Below are 16,511 nucleotides of genomic sequence, written 5' to 3' on the forward strand. Positions count from 1 at the left end.
TGTCCCCTTTGAAATCATAAGCTGCTTGGTGATCTTGTAAGGGAGCAGAGCCTTCTGAGAGATACTTAGGTCATATGGGCAGAGCCCCCATGGACAAGATTAGTGACTTCATGAAGGAATACCTAGAGATACCCTTGACATTTTCTACCAAATTAGAGCATGGTGACAAGACACGGCCAGTGACCCAGGAAATGGCCCTCACCAGGTATCAGATCTGCTGGTGCCCTGACCTTGGACTTCCCGATTTCCAGAACTATGGGAAATGAATGAAGTTTCTGTTATTGATAAGCGGTTCTTTTTGTTGCAGCAATACAAACAACTAAAGCACACACTGCCTCCTTATACCTCGAGTCTGTTTCCTGTATGTTTTATCATCCAGTTTATACAAATCAATGCTAGGAATTAAGTATCCATTTATTGTAAGTGGAGTCTTAGCCCACTTGAAGGTCAGTCTTCCTCTCTTACCTTCTGTTCTGACCAATCTTCTGACAAATCTTTCTTAGTTAGGGTTTCTATTGCCATGAACAGATACTATGACCATGACAACTCTCCTTTTCTTGTAAAGGAAAATCATTTAATTAGAGTGGGTTACATTTTCAGAGGTTTAGTCGATTATCGTCATGGTGTCATTCAGACACACATGGTACTGGAGAAATAGCTGTGTCCTACCTCTTGACTTGCAGGCAACAGGAAGTAGTCTAAGATACCATGTGTGGTTTGAGAATATGAGACCTCAAAGCCCAACTCCATGGTGACACAACTCCTCCAACAAAGCCACACCCACCTCAAAAAAGCCACACCTCCTAATAGCACCACTTCCTTTGGGGGTCATTTTCTTTCAAATCACCACATTCCACTCCCTGGTTCCCAAGGCTTGTAGCCATATTATAGTCCAAAAAACACATTCAGTCCAATTTCAAAAGTCTCCATGGTCTATCACAGTTTCAAACTTGTTTAAAAGTCTGAAGTTCAAAGTCTTTTCTGAGATTCATGCAATATCTTAGCTGTAATTCTCTGGAAAATAAAAGTCAAAAAGCAGATCACATATTTCTAACATATGATGGCACAGGATATACATTACTATTCTCAAACATAGGGAAGGGAGAATAGTGAGGAAAGTACAGGACCAAAGCAAGACCAAAAACCAACTAGGCAAACTCCAAACTCCAACTCTACATCTCCGTGTCTGATGTCAAAACACTCCAGATCTCCAACTCCTTTCAGCTTTGTTGACTACAACACACTTCTTTCACTTGGGCTGGTTCCTCTCCCTGTTAGCAGCTTTCCTCAGCAGGTATCCCACTCTGGCATCTCCAACCTCTTGAGGTCTCCAAGGCAATCCAGGCTTCTTCTTCACAGCTTCATACAATGGCCTCTCTGGGCTTCCATTCAGGGACACCCCTGACACATGCCTGGCCTCAGCAGCTTTTTTTAGCCACAGAAACAAATTCCATAGCCTCCCTCTATCTCTAACTCCAGAACCATGTGGCTGAAGCTGTTAAGTTCTGCTGCTTACTGGGCCTGGAACATGGCCCCCTTTTTAAATTACATCTTCACCAACTTTCTCGTTTTAGTGGTTTTCTTCAATGGCTAAGCTTGAGTGTCCTGAAACTAGATCTCTAGACTAGGCTGGCCACAAACTCAGAGATCCACCAGCCTGTGCCTTGCTGGGATTAAAGGCATGCACCACCACACTTGGATCTAAGCTTTTCTTTAATTTCTTTTCACAACTTGGGAACTTAGCTGGGTGGGATCTTACCTTGAGGTCACCACTCCCTTTATTCCATTTCTTAATCTGTTTATTTCATTGAATACAGGGCTTAACTCCATTTCACTTTATAGTGCTTTTTTCTACTCAAATAATTTTCATTGCTCAGCTTGCTCCTTTTCATTATATATCTTCATTAGAGTTAACACTAGTAACCACACAACAGAGTCTATGCTAGCTGTTTTGAGATTTTTTTCTGCCTAGGGAATTAACCAAAATTTCTCCACTTTAGCCTTAGGCAGACTCTCTGAACAAGGGCAAATGGCAGCCACTTCCTACACCAAATATCACAAGAATGATCTCTAGGCAACATACTAAAATTCTTCTCCTCCAAAACCTCTTGAGCCAACTCCCCACAGTTTAAATCACTTTTAGCACCACTGTCTTGCATGCTTCTACTAGTATGGCCCATTAAGCAGCACTGGAAGTATTCCACTACTTTTGTAACCCGAACTCCCAAAGTCCCTATTCCTCCAGACAAAAGCACGGTCAGGTATATCACAGCAATACTCCGGTCCCTGGTATCAACTTCTGTCTTGATGAGAAATTCTTTTGTTGTGAAGAGACACAATGACCATGATAACTCTTATATAGCACAAACATTTAACTGGGGCTGGCTTACGTTTTGAAAGATTTAGTCCACTATCATCATGGTGGGACATGGAGGCATGCAGGCAGACATAGTGTTAGAGAAGTAGCCAATTGTCTTACATCTTGACTTGCAGGCATCAGGAAGTGGTCGGAGACACTGGATGTGTCTTGAGCATATGTAAGACCTCAAAGTCTGCCTCCACAGTGACACATTTCCTCCAACAAGGCCACATCTCCTAATAGTGCCATTCCTTTTTGTGAACATTTTCTTTCAAACCACCATAAAACCCATCACGAAAAGTCCTTTTAACTAATAAACTTCATGAACCCCACACACTCATACATGGAAATGTCCCATAAACAATAATTAAAATGTGGAAATATTATTGTTTTCCTCTATCAAGGCAACTGTTAGTGTGTGGTATGCCTTTCAAAGACTTATACTGGAGGTATTGCTTATGTCTATTACTGTTACAGGGGCTTGAGATGTAGCCCAGTGATAGAACACTTGCCAAGCATGCACAAGACTCCAATTCAGTCTCTGGCACTGCAAACCAAAGGAAAGCTAAGTGAGACAAAAGAAAAAGGGAATTTTAGTACAAACACCAAGGTGATAACTTTTGTAAAAGCTAGCATCTCCAAATATCTATGAGAGACTGACAGAAGGTCATTGCCCACTGTTGGTTGGTTACATTACAGACAATTTCATAGCTATTGCTGAAGATGCTATTTTGTAAGGTCTAACATTGCCATTTTAATGTGTAGAGAAATGTGAAAATGTGTTACAGTGACTATTGCTGTTATTACTGGTGAATAATTATGAGAAGTGGGTTTTTTAGTTTGTTTATTTCATAGTAGATATTTAGATGTAGGAAATTAAGATTATCATTTTATATGGCAAGGTTGGAAGGATAAACAAGGTATTCTGATGGAAAATTTATCAGGTGCCATCCTATTGGCTCTGCTTTAAACACTAATTCTTTTCCTTTTCCCTCACTTCGCAGACTGAAACCTTTGGCAAACAAAATCTGTTTTATTCCTTGTGACTGAATGTTGATGGGAAATATAGGTCCTTTCAAGAAAAATAAACAAATGAAGCTCAGAATATCCTGAAGGCGGGGCATGGTTATGTGAACACACACACACACACACACACACACACACACACACACACACACACAGAGAGAGAGAGAGAGAGAGAGAGAGAGAGAGAGAGAGAGAGAGAGAGAGAGCGAGAGCGAGCTGAAGAAGACAGGCTAGCCATGCCTTCCTCAGCTGAAGAAGATCATTGCAGTTTTGAAGCTAGATTCACACACATTCCATTCAAATTCATGTAGGGAAATCTTCCTGGCAAATTTCTGCACACTAAGATGCCTCTGAGAGTACTGCTCAGCTCCCATGATCCCCTTGTTGTGAGTAGTACCAGGGGTGTCCTGCAATTCCTGTTACTCAGGATAAGTTTGAGCCAGCTGTCTCCACACCACCCATGTATGCATCCCTAGCCTTCACTCATTCCAGCTGTTACGATATGTTGTGATGATCAGCTGTAAATGTCAATATTCTATGACAAGAATCACCCAGGAAGAGTCTTAATTGAATAATTATCTTAAGCATCTTGCCCTTTGGGCATGCCCGTGGAGTTGTAACTGTTAACTGACCTAGCCTGCAGTAGGCTGCTCCACCCCAGGCCAGCCCCTCAGTGTATGAGTGAAGAGACCTGGTTGAGCAGGCAGGTAGCATGGGTGCATTCCTTTCTCTCCACTCTTGACTGTGGATGAGATGAGAGGGGCATCTTGATTTCAGTGTTTTCTCCTGTGAAGCTGGGACTGTAGCCCGACTAAGCCGTGTCCTGCCGCATGTTGCTTTTTGTTAGGATATTTTATGACAGTCACGGAAGTGAAAGTAGGGTATCTGTTCCTCTCTATCTCCCATGCCTCGTGTGGTCTGCTTTGATAACTCTTCTTCCTGTTTTGTGCATCCCACCCCCTCTGCGTCTCAGATCATCCTGACACTCCTCCTCATTTTACTGCATAGTATTAGTGATGCTGATTAGTGCTTTTCCTCTGCTGGCTAGGATTCTCTTCTCTAAAGCATGGGAAGCATTCCTCCTTTTGCCTGTTCTTCTGCCACAGACCTCTGTACCACCATCCAAGCTCTTCCTTGAATCAGGTTCTTTATGCAGAATGCACACTTTCCAGCTCCTCCCAGCAAACTGCCCTCCCCACTTTGGTGGATACCATCTTTTATGTTCATTGTAGCCTTTTCTGGTCCTTAGACACACATTATACTTTGCATTTTATATGGGGATGGCATTATTTTTAGCTGGCTCTTTCAGAAGCTGCACAATGTCAGATTACATTTTCTTGAGTCAACATTCTACATCCAGCATCTGGTACTGAGTTGACTAAAAAAATTCAGCCTTGAGCCTCAAATGAATAACACTTGAGCCTGTCTCAAGTGAGTTTGACATCACCTGACAAATAAATGATTCAATACTGGTTACAGTTTTTTTCCTTATAGTCATCAAATTCTTCCACACTATAAATTTCACCAGGTTAATGGTTTACTTGAATTTATTCATTTGGGGAAAGTTTGATGATACAAGTTACAGGGTAAGAGATACGGAAGACATAAATCCTCACAAAATATAGAGTGGGGGAAAATCAAACATATTGAATCCTGAATAAAAATACCCAAAATTGGTCTGCAGTGATGAGTTACAACCTCTCCATTACTGTCTTCTCACCCATCGGCCACCTCTTCCAAGTGGGAAGACATGCAGGAGATGTCAAGAAGGACTCTGCCATGTTGGTGTCCGAGGAAGGGACATTGTTGCTCTTGGTGTGGAAAAAAATTAGTTGCCAAGCTGGAAAATGAAAGGACAGTATGGAAGGTCTGTGCTTTAGAACATAATGTCTGTATGGCCTTTGCAGGCCTCACTGCTGATGCAAGGATAGTCATCAACAGAGCCTACACAGAGTGCCAGAGCCACTGGCTGACTGTGCAGGATCCAGTCACTGTGGAGTACATCACCTGCTCCATTACCGGTCTGAAGCAGCACCATACCAGAGCAGTGAGTACAGGTCATTTGACATCTCTGCCCTCATTGTGGGTTTTGACTTTGATGACACCCCCAGACTATCAACCTGAACCCTCGGGTACATACCATGCTCGGAAGGCCAATGCCATAGGCTGGAGCACCAAGTCAGTGCATGAATTCTTGGAGGAAAGCTACACAGATGGCGAGACAGATTATCTGACCATCAAGCTGGTGACCAAGGCACTTCTGGCAGTGGTCCAGTCAGGTGGCAAAAACACTGAACTTGCTGTCTTGAGGCAGAATCACCCCCTTAATATTCTAAATCCTGAAGAATTTGAAAAGTTTGTTGCCAAAAAAAGAAGAAAGGAGAAGGAGGAGGAGGAGGAAAAGACGAAACAAAATAAAGCATCTTGATGAAGTGAACATTGATTGGTTGGAGTAGCTTTCAGCCTCAGTAGTGTGGGCCTCTGTCAACTTGTCCAAGAGCTAAATAAAGATCTACATTTTTTAACTTAAAAAAAAAAAGCCTAAAATTATGACATGCATCCTGATGTAGTATTGTAAGGAACATTGTGTACAAGTAAAATGTTTGCCCTGACCATGGAGAAAAACAAATGTCTGGGCACAAGTCACGTTAGCTAGCAGTGTTGGAAAAGAACAAATAGCGATGCACATTGTCTCTGCAAAGAAATGTGTGGGTCTTTAAACTTTGTATTGATTCATTCTAGATTTCACAAAATGCATCCCGATCCCACTCATCTCCTTGTCCCCTTGCATCCTCCCTCTGTCCTTGCAACCTCCTCCCCCAATCCCCCAAAATAAACCAAAACAAAATTTAAAAGTGTAGTCAAACCAACCAACAAACCATCCAACCAACCAACCAACACCAACCAACCAACCAATCTGGGTGTGGAAGCTGTAGTACAGCCCAGTGAGTCACACAGTAGACCCATTAGTCCACACATTTTTTACTTGTAAATGTTCATTGCTGCAGGTGGGAAAGCCGGCCTCTGAGGCATGTGAAGGAAGAGCTGGTCCTGTCCCTCAGCAGCTGCAGCAATCAAGATAGGCAGGCCATGCTCCTTACCAGGGCAAAACAGTAGAGCTGGCCCTGGTGGTGGGAGCGGGAGTGTGCACATGAGGTGATTCCAAGGGCTGGAGGGCATGAGAATTGGTCCTGTTTCTTGCTGCCTGCTGCACTGGGTCAGCTAGCTGGAGCAGTGCTGGAGACCTCACCCTGGTGGTGGTGATGAGGCAAAGCTGGCTGGCTGGCTGGCTGGCTGATCAACCTAGCTACGACCCACGCCCAGAACCAAACCTATAAATTACCCCACTCCAATATCCACATCATCCATGAACTGCTGGAGTGAGAAATGTGTTTGAATGGAGTTTCCTCCACTACATTTGTCCTTGTAAAGACATTTGTAATCTAGGTGCTGGTTTCTTCATTTGTAAAATAGTGACAATAAAAACTTCTTTACAGGACTGCTATAAACACCCTGGAAATGTGGACACTTTTTCAGCAAATGCAAAGCAGCACAGAAAAGTCATTAAGACGAGAAGACAGAGATAACATAGAAGACTGAACACCAGCTGAGCCCTGGGAGTCAGAGGGTGGAGCAGCAGCAGCAGCAGGCACAGAAGCAGATGCAGTGAGATGCAGAGATGTAGATATGCACTTGATGCTTGAACTTCTCTCTCCTTGACATTGTTTCTAGACATATTAGGCTTGAGAGCTAGTTCATTACCTCTTTTCTAGTAAGTTTATGATGATTGCTACAGTCTAAAGAACACATTGAAAATAAAATCCATAACGTATCACCAAATTCTCTTCATTTAGTGTCTCCTAATGTATTTAAATGATTTATTGATAGTTTCTAAATGAAAATTGAAAATTTTGGGGTTGCCAAGATGGCTTAGTGGATAAAGGTACCTGCCACCAGGCCTGATGATTTCACTTCAATTCCAAGGATCCACATGGTGGAAAGAGAACAGACTCCTGTGGGTTTTCCTCTAACCTTCACAGGCATGGCGTAGTGTGAATGCACACACACACACAACACACACAAATATAAATGTAAAAAATAAAGACTTACTTTAAAAGTTTTAGTTTAACAAGAATGAGAAAATCCATAGGGAAGCACAAGTATTAATCACAATAATTTTAAATTGTTACACTTTGAACAGATACTTACACACTTAAAGAAACAAAAACGTTTCAAGAATGTGTGAAAACAGGCAGAGGGGTGTGTATTTTACAATTTAAATTTACAAAAATGCCCTTATCTTAAGAATACTAGGCTGAGGAAATGGTTACATTTGCGTTTTATTTTTCATGCATTTTTACAGAATCACCACATATTGAATCTGTCCCACCACATGAGATTCCCTCCATGAACGTCTAAAACTCAGGAAATGGCTCTAAAACACAGGAATGTCAATAAAAAGACATCAAGTTCATTACATCTTAGGTTCATTCTGGGTACTTAAATGATTTATTAGTGGGGAACTCACTCTGGGTTATGGGCCCTGTTTTCCTGTAAACTCTAGGGCTAGAGGGCTTATCTGCATTGTATTAAGAACCTTGGGCCAGGTTGAAATCAAGATGAACTTTTCCCCTAATGGACACCTTCTTTCTACAGAAAAAAATCAAGTAAGTATTTTTAGTTGCAATTAATCTAGGCATGACTAACATTTTTTTATTCCTTATCTGTAGACTAAAAATAAAGGCTCAGACAATGACACCCACCCATGTATCACATCTGGGCTGTGGTTGCTTCAGGAATGCAAGCAATGAAGTGATTCTTCAAGGTCTGACTCACTAGCAAGGAACTGTTACTAAGATATCTTAAACAGCATTGTTGTGGTAGACAAATGCCATGGGGGTCAGTTCCTGAGAAAATCCAGTGGTAAATTACATTGTTCTGTTTCATCTCTCTGTATTTTAAAAATTCTTTTAGGTTTTGTGATGCCCTATGTAGGGTCATTGTTTCGGTCCTGCCTGCTGATGCTGATGGTGAGAATGTGCTTTGATTGTGGTAAGAAAACTCAGGGGGAAGTACTAAATCTGAGCCAAGCTTTACGGTCCTCCAGTGTTTTCCTTTAAATCTCTCAAGCTTCCATGAGTGTCATGGACAGAACATTCTACTGAGAGGGTATTTGGCTAAGGGTTGCAGATATAAAGAGAAGTTCTAGATCTAGCTTGAAGAGAGGAACCAGTACCATCCAAGCTATTAGAGGTTGATCAAACCCCACTAACTCCAGATATGAAAGAGAATACATTATTTCTAGTTTAAGCCACTGAATTTGGAGATGTTTGTTCTACAGCTCAATATGCTAACAGCTAAGATATACAAGAATAGTATGTTTCAAAATTTAAGACAGACAGGGCTATTGAAATGAATATTATTGGAAGCAAAATTTACACACCTTGGCCACAGCCATATTAAAAGTACAGATGACTGTGAGATCTGTGAGTGGCATATTCAAGTAGGTATTAATACCTCCTGATTTCATAAGTGCTGAAAACCCTCTTCAATGCTCCAAGACATGGAAATGACTATTCTTCCCAACTTTCTACCTTAGTTAGTTTAGCGAACAACAAAAGCAGAATGTAACACACAAAGGTAAGCTTTAATAATAAAAGAAGGTTTCAAAGGAGGCTGTAACAGAAGACTTTATTTACTACACAGTAAGAATTCGGGATAATACAGAATGTATGTAGACTAAAATATACTGACTATATTCATCTTGCTTCATTAAAATAGTTACACAAAGGCAAGTGCAGAGTTTATATCCGCAGTGTAGATTCAGTTGATCACCTACTTTTTGTGTGCTTTAAAATTCTAACTTAATGGGCTCCCTCAGGACATTGTTTAAGATTAGTAGTTGATTGAACTCCCTTTGGAAGATCATTGCATTAATTTATGCAGTCTGAAAAGACTGGAGAAACTGAACTGCTTCTAGAATAATGCTTTCATGATTATTGTTTAGAAGTGCCACATTACCATAGCCTATACTTTTTGTGCCACTCACAAGGGACAGATTTTACCCCTCCAATTTTTCTAACGTCTGTTTCCAAAACATGTGGTCTCAACCATATGATAAGAAAGGAACAAGCTGACCTTAAAACTTACAAAAATAAGTGACATGATATTTTATCTTAGTTCCTGTGACTTCTATGTTAAGCCAAAATTTAGCACATATGGCTGACAAATATGTACATTTAGGTATATATACAAACACACACTGGAACGTGTAGTCTACTTTTGGTCTATTAAAATCTCCTGGATTCCATTGGGTAATGAGTATATAAAGTGTAAAGATTTTCAGTTTATTTTCTTGAAGACTTGTTGATGTATATTTTCAGATAGTCAAGAAGTGAAAAATATGGGACAACTTTTGCCCAAAGAAATAGAACATAGATACACAAACCTTTGAATTGGCAACCACAGCCAATTTTGTGGGAACTAATGTAATAAAATGGTTAGTCGTTTCGGGTGTGTGTGGGTTCCCCAGAGTAGAATGCCCCACTTTTTAAAGTTTTGTATATAATTAAAATTCTGATGCAGATACGACCTCAAGTATCTTCTGGTAAGATGTATAATTAAGTAACCCAGAGCTCTTGTAAGTAAAACGGGCAAGATAAGCAAGAGTTCTGCCATGCCATCAGTCCCCTGCCTCTGTCTGCACTCCCAGCTTCATGGCTCCTGCTCACTGCAGCTCCTTGTCTGTCTGCCTGTCTGTCTGTCTCTCTCTCTGTCTCTGTCTCTCTCTCTCAAAATATTTATTTATTTATTATGCATACAGTGTTCTGTCTACACATATCTCTGCAGGCCAGAAGAGGGACCAGATCTCATTACAGATGGTTGTGAGCCACCATGTGGTTGCTGGGAATTGAACTCAGGATCTTTGGAAGAGCAAGCAGTGCTCTTAACCTCTGAGCCACCTCTCCAGCCCTCCTTGTCCCTCTTGATCTCAGAGTTTCATCATGTTTTTGTAATTGAGGCTTTTTCTTGTTTATTCATTTACCACAGATAGATTCACAGGACCATCTTCAAACACTCCTACTGGGAGGCATTGAAGAAGTGTTGATTTTGAGCACCTGGGGAAAGAGCATTGGCGATCTAGCAAGAGGCCTTACTGTAGTATATAAAAGCGTGATATTGATCCATTCTGATAAACTGCAACATTTCTCTGAGTGTCCAGGCCTAATATCACATAAAGACAATCTTGTGCTAAGAAACACATTATGGAGCCATAAAGTTTAAGTAAACGTGGTGTGGAGACACAGAGCTCAGTGCTTCTGATAATGAAATCTTACTTTAGTCACAAGCTTCCACATGTAGTTTTACAGGCTGGCAGAAAGACTATTGCATTTGATATGCATCACTGGGCTTCTTTTAGGAGCAATTAGCAATTTCCCTATATGTATAAAAGTCAAATTACCTCTAATATTAGCCATATTTTAATGTATGAACCCAGCACAGCTAAGAAAGTGGTATAAAACTTGCAACAAAATGATTAATATGGATCATAAACATTTCTTCAAAGCACCCTTGCTTTTGACAAGCTCCTATAAACATGTGTGTCACATGTATAGCATGTGTGTCACATGTATAACATCAATCAGACTCCCATGGTAAGAGATAACCTGATCAAGGACAGGGGCCCTCTCTGCAGTCCCAAACATTAAATTCTCTTAAAACATACAATTTGGCATTTAGTGTGAAAATGAAGTTTTCATCTCTTTCAGTAGAGGATGGGGATATCAAATAGATGTTAATATCCTTGAACATATGCTTCAAGAATATATTTCAACATTATATGATACAGAGAAAACAAAAAGATTCTAATTCACCAGTTACCATGCTTTTGCTGGCATTGCAAAAATAGCAGAAATGGTCAGAGAATATGAATTTTCTGCAGAGACCCACAGTGGGTTGACATTCAAACCGCATGCAAATGACTGCTGCTGAAGTCAGTGTCTCTAATGTTTGCTAATATTGTCAGAACAATGAGGCAGACACTGGACCTCTGTCAAAAACATGCATACAAATTACACATTTGCACACATAAGTGTCAACTCTGTTCAGCCTCCACAGAAGACCTGATTTTAAGATGTTGTGTGTAGAATATGGAACACGTTCTTACCCAGTTACACTGTCAACACAGTATCATAAGTGATTGAAGCTATGACATAACCCTCTGAATCAATACCCCATGTGTTTCTTGACCACCAGCAAGATATGAATATTATCACTCTTTAAAATATGAAGAAAGTTACACACTTGAGACATGCTCTCGAGGCCCACTCTCTTACGCAGGAGCCATTGGCAGTTGCTAGCTTCTGGGGGAGGAAGAATCATCTTTTTTGAAAGTGTGGTGACTGGTATTTTTCCCACACTCTATTGGGTACCTGTACAGATAGGGACAGCACTAATTTGACCTAGTGTGTTATCAAAGATTAAAAGAGACTGCCTGCCTTTGATTGTGTGTAAGAATTACTAAATAAATATGCATAATGCTCAGACCTGCTGTTAGGGCACTTTTGACTCTGGAACAGTCGATCCAGAGCAGAAGTTGAGAGCACTGCCATGAAACGGAATGTGTGGTATCAATCCCAGGGTCACAGCTGCACACCTCATGAAACCCTGACCTAAGCATGGATATTTTGGTTGATGATGTGAGGTACAAATCCATTTTGTTTTTTACATAAATTATTTCAGGCTCTAGAAGAAAGTATTTTAGGAAAAACCAACACAATGGATAAAATATGTGACTCTACCTGCTATGCCAAATTCAATCATAACACGTGTCCCCTCAAAAGCTGTGTTCATCCTGGGCATGTGACCCAGGCCATCTTTTGGGAGGACCAAGATCAGAATAATGGCTACATGCTTCTCCTTGGGAAGCTCCCAAGGACAGAGAAACCAAGACACAAGTGTTCTAGACATGGAAAGATGTCAGCTTTAGAGGAACGTCTGTGGGTTTGGGGTGATGCACTGGGCAGAAAGCAGGGCCTGCTCCCAAAGCATAAACATCACATGGTCACAGCATTTCCACTCCCTACTATTGTCTTTCTCATGAACAGATCAACATCTGCTACCAGGGAATAGAAGTGAAGTCTTCTGTGTCTGCTTCCCCCATTTCTCTCTTTCCTGGGATACTTGGCCACATCACCTGACTGCTGATGGCCCATGTAGTCTGTTCTGAGGCTCTCAGCAGCTCTGGAGAAGCTAAAGCCTGCAGAGTTTGCTCCTCAGCTGCTCCCCCTCGACCCCATTCTTGCCATAGCAGCTTCTGCATCCCTCTCTAGGGCAGTGGTGGTTGTATTATACTCTGGTGGCTATCTGCTTAATATTCCATGGAGTCCATACCTAAACCATTTCGAAAAGAGATTGCCAACATCATTATGTAACAGGGTAGCAAGGCGCAGAGAAGTACTGCTGTGTCTGTCCATGGACCTGCAGGTAAGTAGGGGGGAACCCGAGGACTTCATGTCATCTTTTCTGATGCAAGGGCTTTCCATGTCACTGATTTGTAACTCTGCTCCAACTCCAGGCTTTGTGCCAAGATGCACAGAGGGCTGTTCTTCACAACTACAATTGGTACAGAACATTATTATTTCATGGGTATAGAACATAGTAATATGCCTTCATTTTTGTGTGAAGTATTTTTTTCTAATTTTTGTGTTTCATGGACTACTTTCGGATACACCAACTAAATCAAGTCAACATTTTCAAAGAACAGATATTAAGGATTTCGTGGTAAGTTGTGATTAACATAGAACTTGTTCCATTAAAAGTATGAAACATGTTTCTTCCCTATTGAGATATCTTTTGTCTAGCATGTTCCTACTTATTTTATATTTAAAAAATCCATCCATAAAAACCTCATCTTTCCTGTAGTTCTAACAAGGAGGGTAGAGGCTGGCTGCTAACTTTGAAAACATTTGCTCCATATCCATTGCTACAAATTCAAGTTACAATTCTTTGATTTTATCATTCTCTTTGTTTTTGGCTGGCTTACTGCAAACTCAAGTGCTGGTGGTCTTTCTTTCAGCTTTCTGTGTAGAGAGGCCTCAGGACCTCACTTTTGTATCAGATATCTCAACTGTAATAGGGCTTCACTTTTTGATGTCATTCTAGTGTCAGGGTATTCCACGTAGTTCACAAGCAGTAATTAGTGGTTACCCTCAGAACACCCAGTCCAGTGTCTCAGAGCCACAGACCCACTGAAGCTCCACTTTCTAGATGAAAAACACTGCACTTTATACACAAAGTAAAACTGGGTCTTTATTTAAAGTTAACAGTGTTTCCAGCTTTTTTTTAAATGCAAAAAAATAAAGAACTCAGGAACAGTTTTGCTGACTTGCCTAAGACATTTTGTTTCATTTTAATTTTTTTGAAAATAAAAAGATAATATTTAATCATTTGAATCATAATTTTTCTATTACAAAAATAAAATTATATTATTGTACATAATTAGAATCATAATTCTTCTGGAACCCCTGAGTCTGCTGAAGTACGCAAAGCAAATGAGCAACCTGAAGCCTCAGGAAAAACAGGGGCTGCCAAGAAGGAGAGTGTGCCACTGGTTCCCCTGGCACAGACACAGGGCACCGGCAAACCATAAAAAGAATTCACCTAAAAACTTAAACAGTTCCTAAATGGTGAAGGGAGACACCTTAAATGAAATCAGTGTTCTCATCTGCTTTTTCCTCAGTATCATAAACCTGGTTCCTGGTTTTGAAGCCAGGGTACACAGTTACGCAGCTTAGTCCCTGTACTCCAAAGAGATACTCCGAGAGAAAGCATGGGGATATTTTCCCTATACTAAGTACACAAGAGCACATCAGTAGTTCGACATATGTTAGGAGGTGCACCAAACAGAATATTTGATTGAATGGAAACACTAATGAAAAGAGGAGGGGTGAGGAAGCTCTATGCCCAGTCTCTCAGAACAGACGGCGCACTGAGCCTCGAATGTTCTCTAAGAATTCTAATAATTAGAAATTCCACAGGCCTGCCATCATGCCAGTGCTCTGGGAACTCTGCTGTGTCCAGGCTGCTAAATTCAATTTCCTGGGGGAAAACAGATAAGAAGTGAGTTGATTTATCTTTTTCTTCACCATCTTAAAAAACTTAGCTTTTATTTATCAGGCTTTGTTTCTCATTCTCATGGTTGGGATACAAAGAAATTCTCCAGACAGATGGGCTTCAGCCATACTAATTACCACAGCAGTCTGTCAGCTCAGGTGCTGGCGAGTGAAACAGCTACACAATCATCGATAAGGGAATCCTGTCCTCTGTGAGACCGCTCCAGAAGCACCACTTCTGGTGCACGGAATCTGTCAAATACCCAAATATCCATGTCTGGGGGACAATGAGCCTTTTCTTATTTACTTGGGAGCTTTCCATATACATAACTATTCTACAAAGGCCTGGCATGTCACCACAAATGAAGGGACTTGACGAGTAATAACTTTTGAAGTGTTCTGACCAGATTGGGCAGACTGCATGCTCTTACTCTGTTCTGAAAGGTTAGGAGGTAAAAGCCTGTGAGTAACACCAAAGCTGGCCACTTTCAAATAGCAGGCAAAGACCGAAGGGATCTTCGGCGATGCTCATCAGCTGAGCTGAGACGAGGACCCATGCAGGTTTTGACTCAAGACCTTTGTTCATGAGGGGACAACTCTGGCCATCAGATGGAAGCAGAGGCTTCCACTGTGCTCGTGGCTGGGATGAAGGCCAGTGTGGGGTGATGGGCTGCTTCTTTAAGGAAGGTAGACCATCCTTCTCATAGGCCAATTCTGCCATTTTAGTGCATGGTGATGGTTATATCAAGCACAGGAAAAACATGGGCAGAACAATTTACATGGTGCAAAACAAAACCAAACAAAAAATCAAAATGTCATGTGTTAAGTCTAGGCATGCATTCTCACTAGAGCCCAAGTGGGTGCAATGTGAAGCAGACACGGCTGAGTCTTTCAGTCGCAGTTCTTGGGAGGACTCTGGATAGTAACTCCCTCACCATACCATCCCCAGCAAATTAATACATTTACCTCCTCTGAGTAACTAGCACATCTTGCACATCTATCAGTAATTTCTATTCCAGAGCACAACTCGGCATATGTGGATTTTTATCTCCATTAATAGACAACTTGTTCGAAGGAGGACACTGACTCTCATTCTTCTGACTGCCCTCATATCCCCAGTTCACTTCATGCTCATAGAAAATGTATTTCTAAGACCATCTCTAAGAGGTGGATATCAGACAATTTTTCAAATTTGAAACAGCAATAATTCATTCTGTCCACACACCTCTGGACACTCTATAGAACTATGTCAGGAAGCTTTCAATGAATGGTATTGCGTCCCACTTATTTACTAGAAGAATTAAGTGAGGCTAGGGTAAGATGAAGCCCCAAAACATAAATAATTAAAAGAGCCAGCAAATAAAAATAGTTTCATATATTAGCATGGTTTGATGTCAGTGGGAAACGTACATGGAGGTAGGTGAAAGGCCTTAACTAACTTTTTTTGTCAAGTGTACTGTTTTCCTTTGTGTAGGTATGTGTTCATTTTGTTATTTGGCCCTATTTTTTGACATGTATCCTGAACAAGAGACATGTTAGAAATTTTGAAGAATTCAAGGTTGAGCAAGGCAAGAAATCTGACACCCGAAAAATTAAATGGTGGAAATAAGTCAGAAATAGTTTTAATGTAAGAAAGCTAAAATTTCAAAATTAAAAGCATAATGAAGACAAAGAACTCATTGTCCTCTTACTGATACTTTCTCTAAGCATATGCAAGCTGTTGCTTCTAGGGATGAATGTGTATGTTCAGAAATAAATGTTTAAAGAGACAGGCACCCAAAATATGCCTGGAAGGCATTACATTCTTAATGATTATTAATGCCACAAGAGGTTATTAGTTTTTTCCTTTTCATGAGAGCAGGGGGGCACATAAATGCAGTGTTGAGAGCATGCAAACATTTCCATTAATGTAAGAAACTAGTTGCTGTGGCTTTATGTATGTTAGAGCTTCTGATCAGGCCTTATGGAAATTCCTAAACTTCAGCGACTATGGTTTGTAAATGAGGAGATTA

At 40.8% G+C, this 16,511-nt stretch overlaps 1 protein-coding gene and 1 pseudogene across 4 annotated transcripts in view; one reads left to right on the plus strand and one right to left on the minus strand.

Moving 5' to 3' along the window:
• Pdgfd (platelet derived growth factor D) overlaps positions 1–16,511 on the minus strand; it is a 228,828-nt gene that overhangs the window by 93,208 nt on the left and 119,109 nt on the right. The gene's annotated exons all lie outside the window — the stretch shown is intronic.
• On the plus strand, positions 3,645–6,128 carry LOC114708014 (annotated as a pseudogene).

Source organism: Peromyscus leucopus, chromosome 7 (genome assembly GCF_004664715.2).
Source record: "Peromyscus leucopus breed LL Stock chromosome 7, UCI_PerLeu_2.1, whole genome shotgun sequence".
In the NCBI taxonomy this organism is placed as follows: domain Eukaryota; kingdom Metazoa; phylum Chordata; class Mammalia; order Rodentia; family Cricetidae; genus Peromyscus; species Peromyscus leucopus.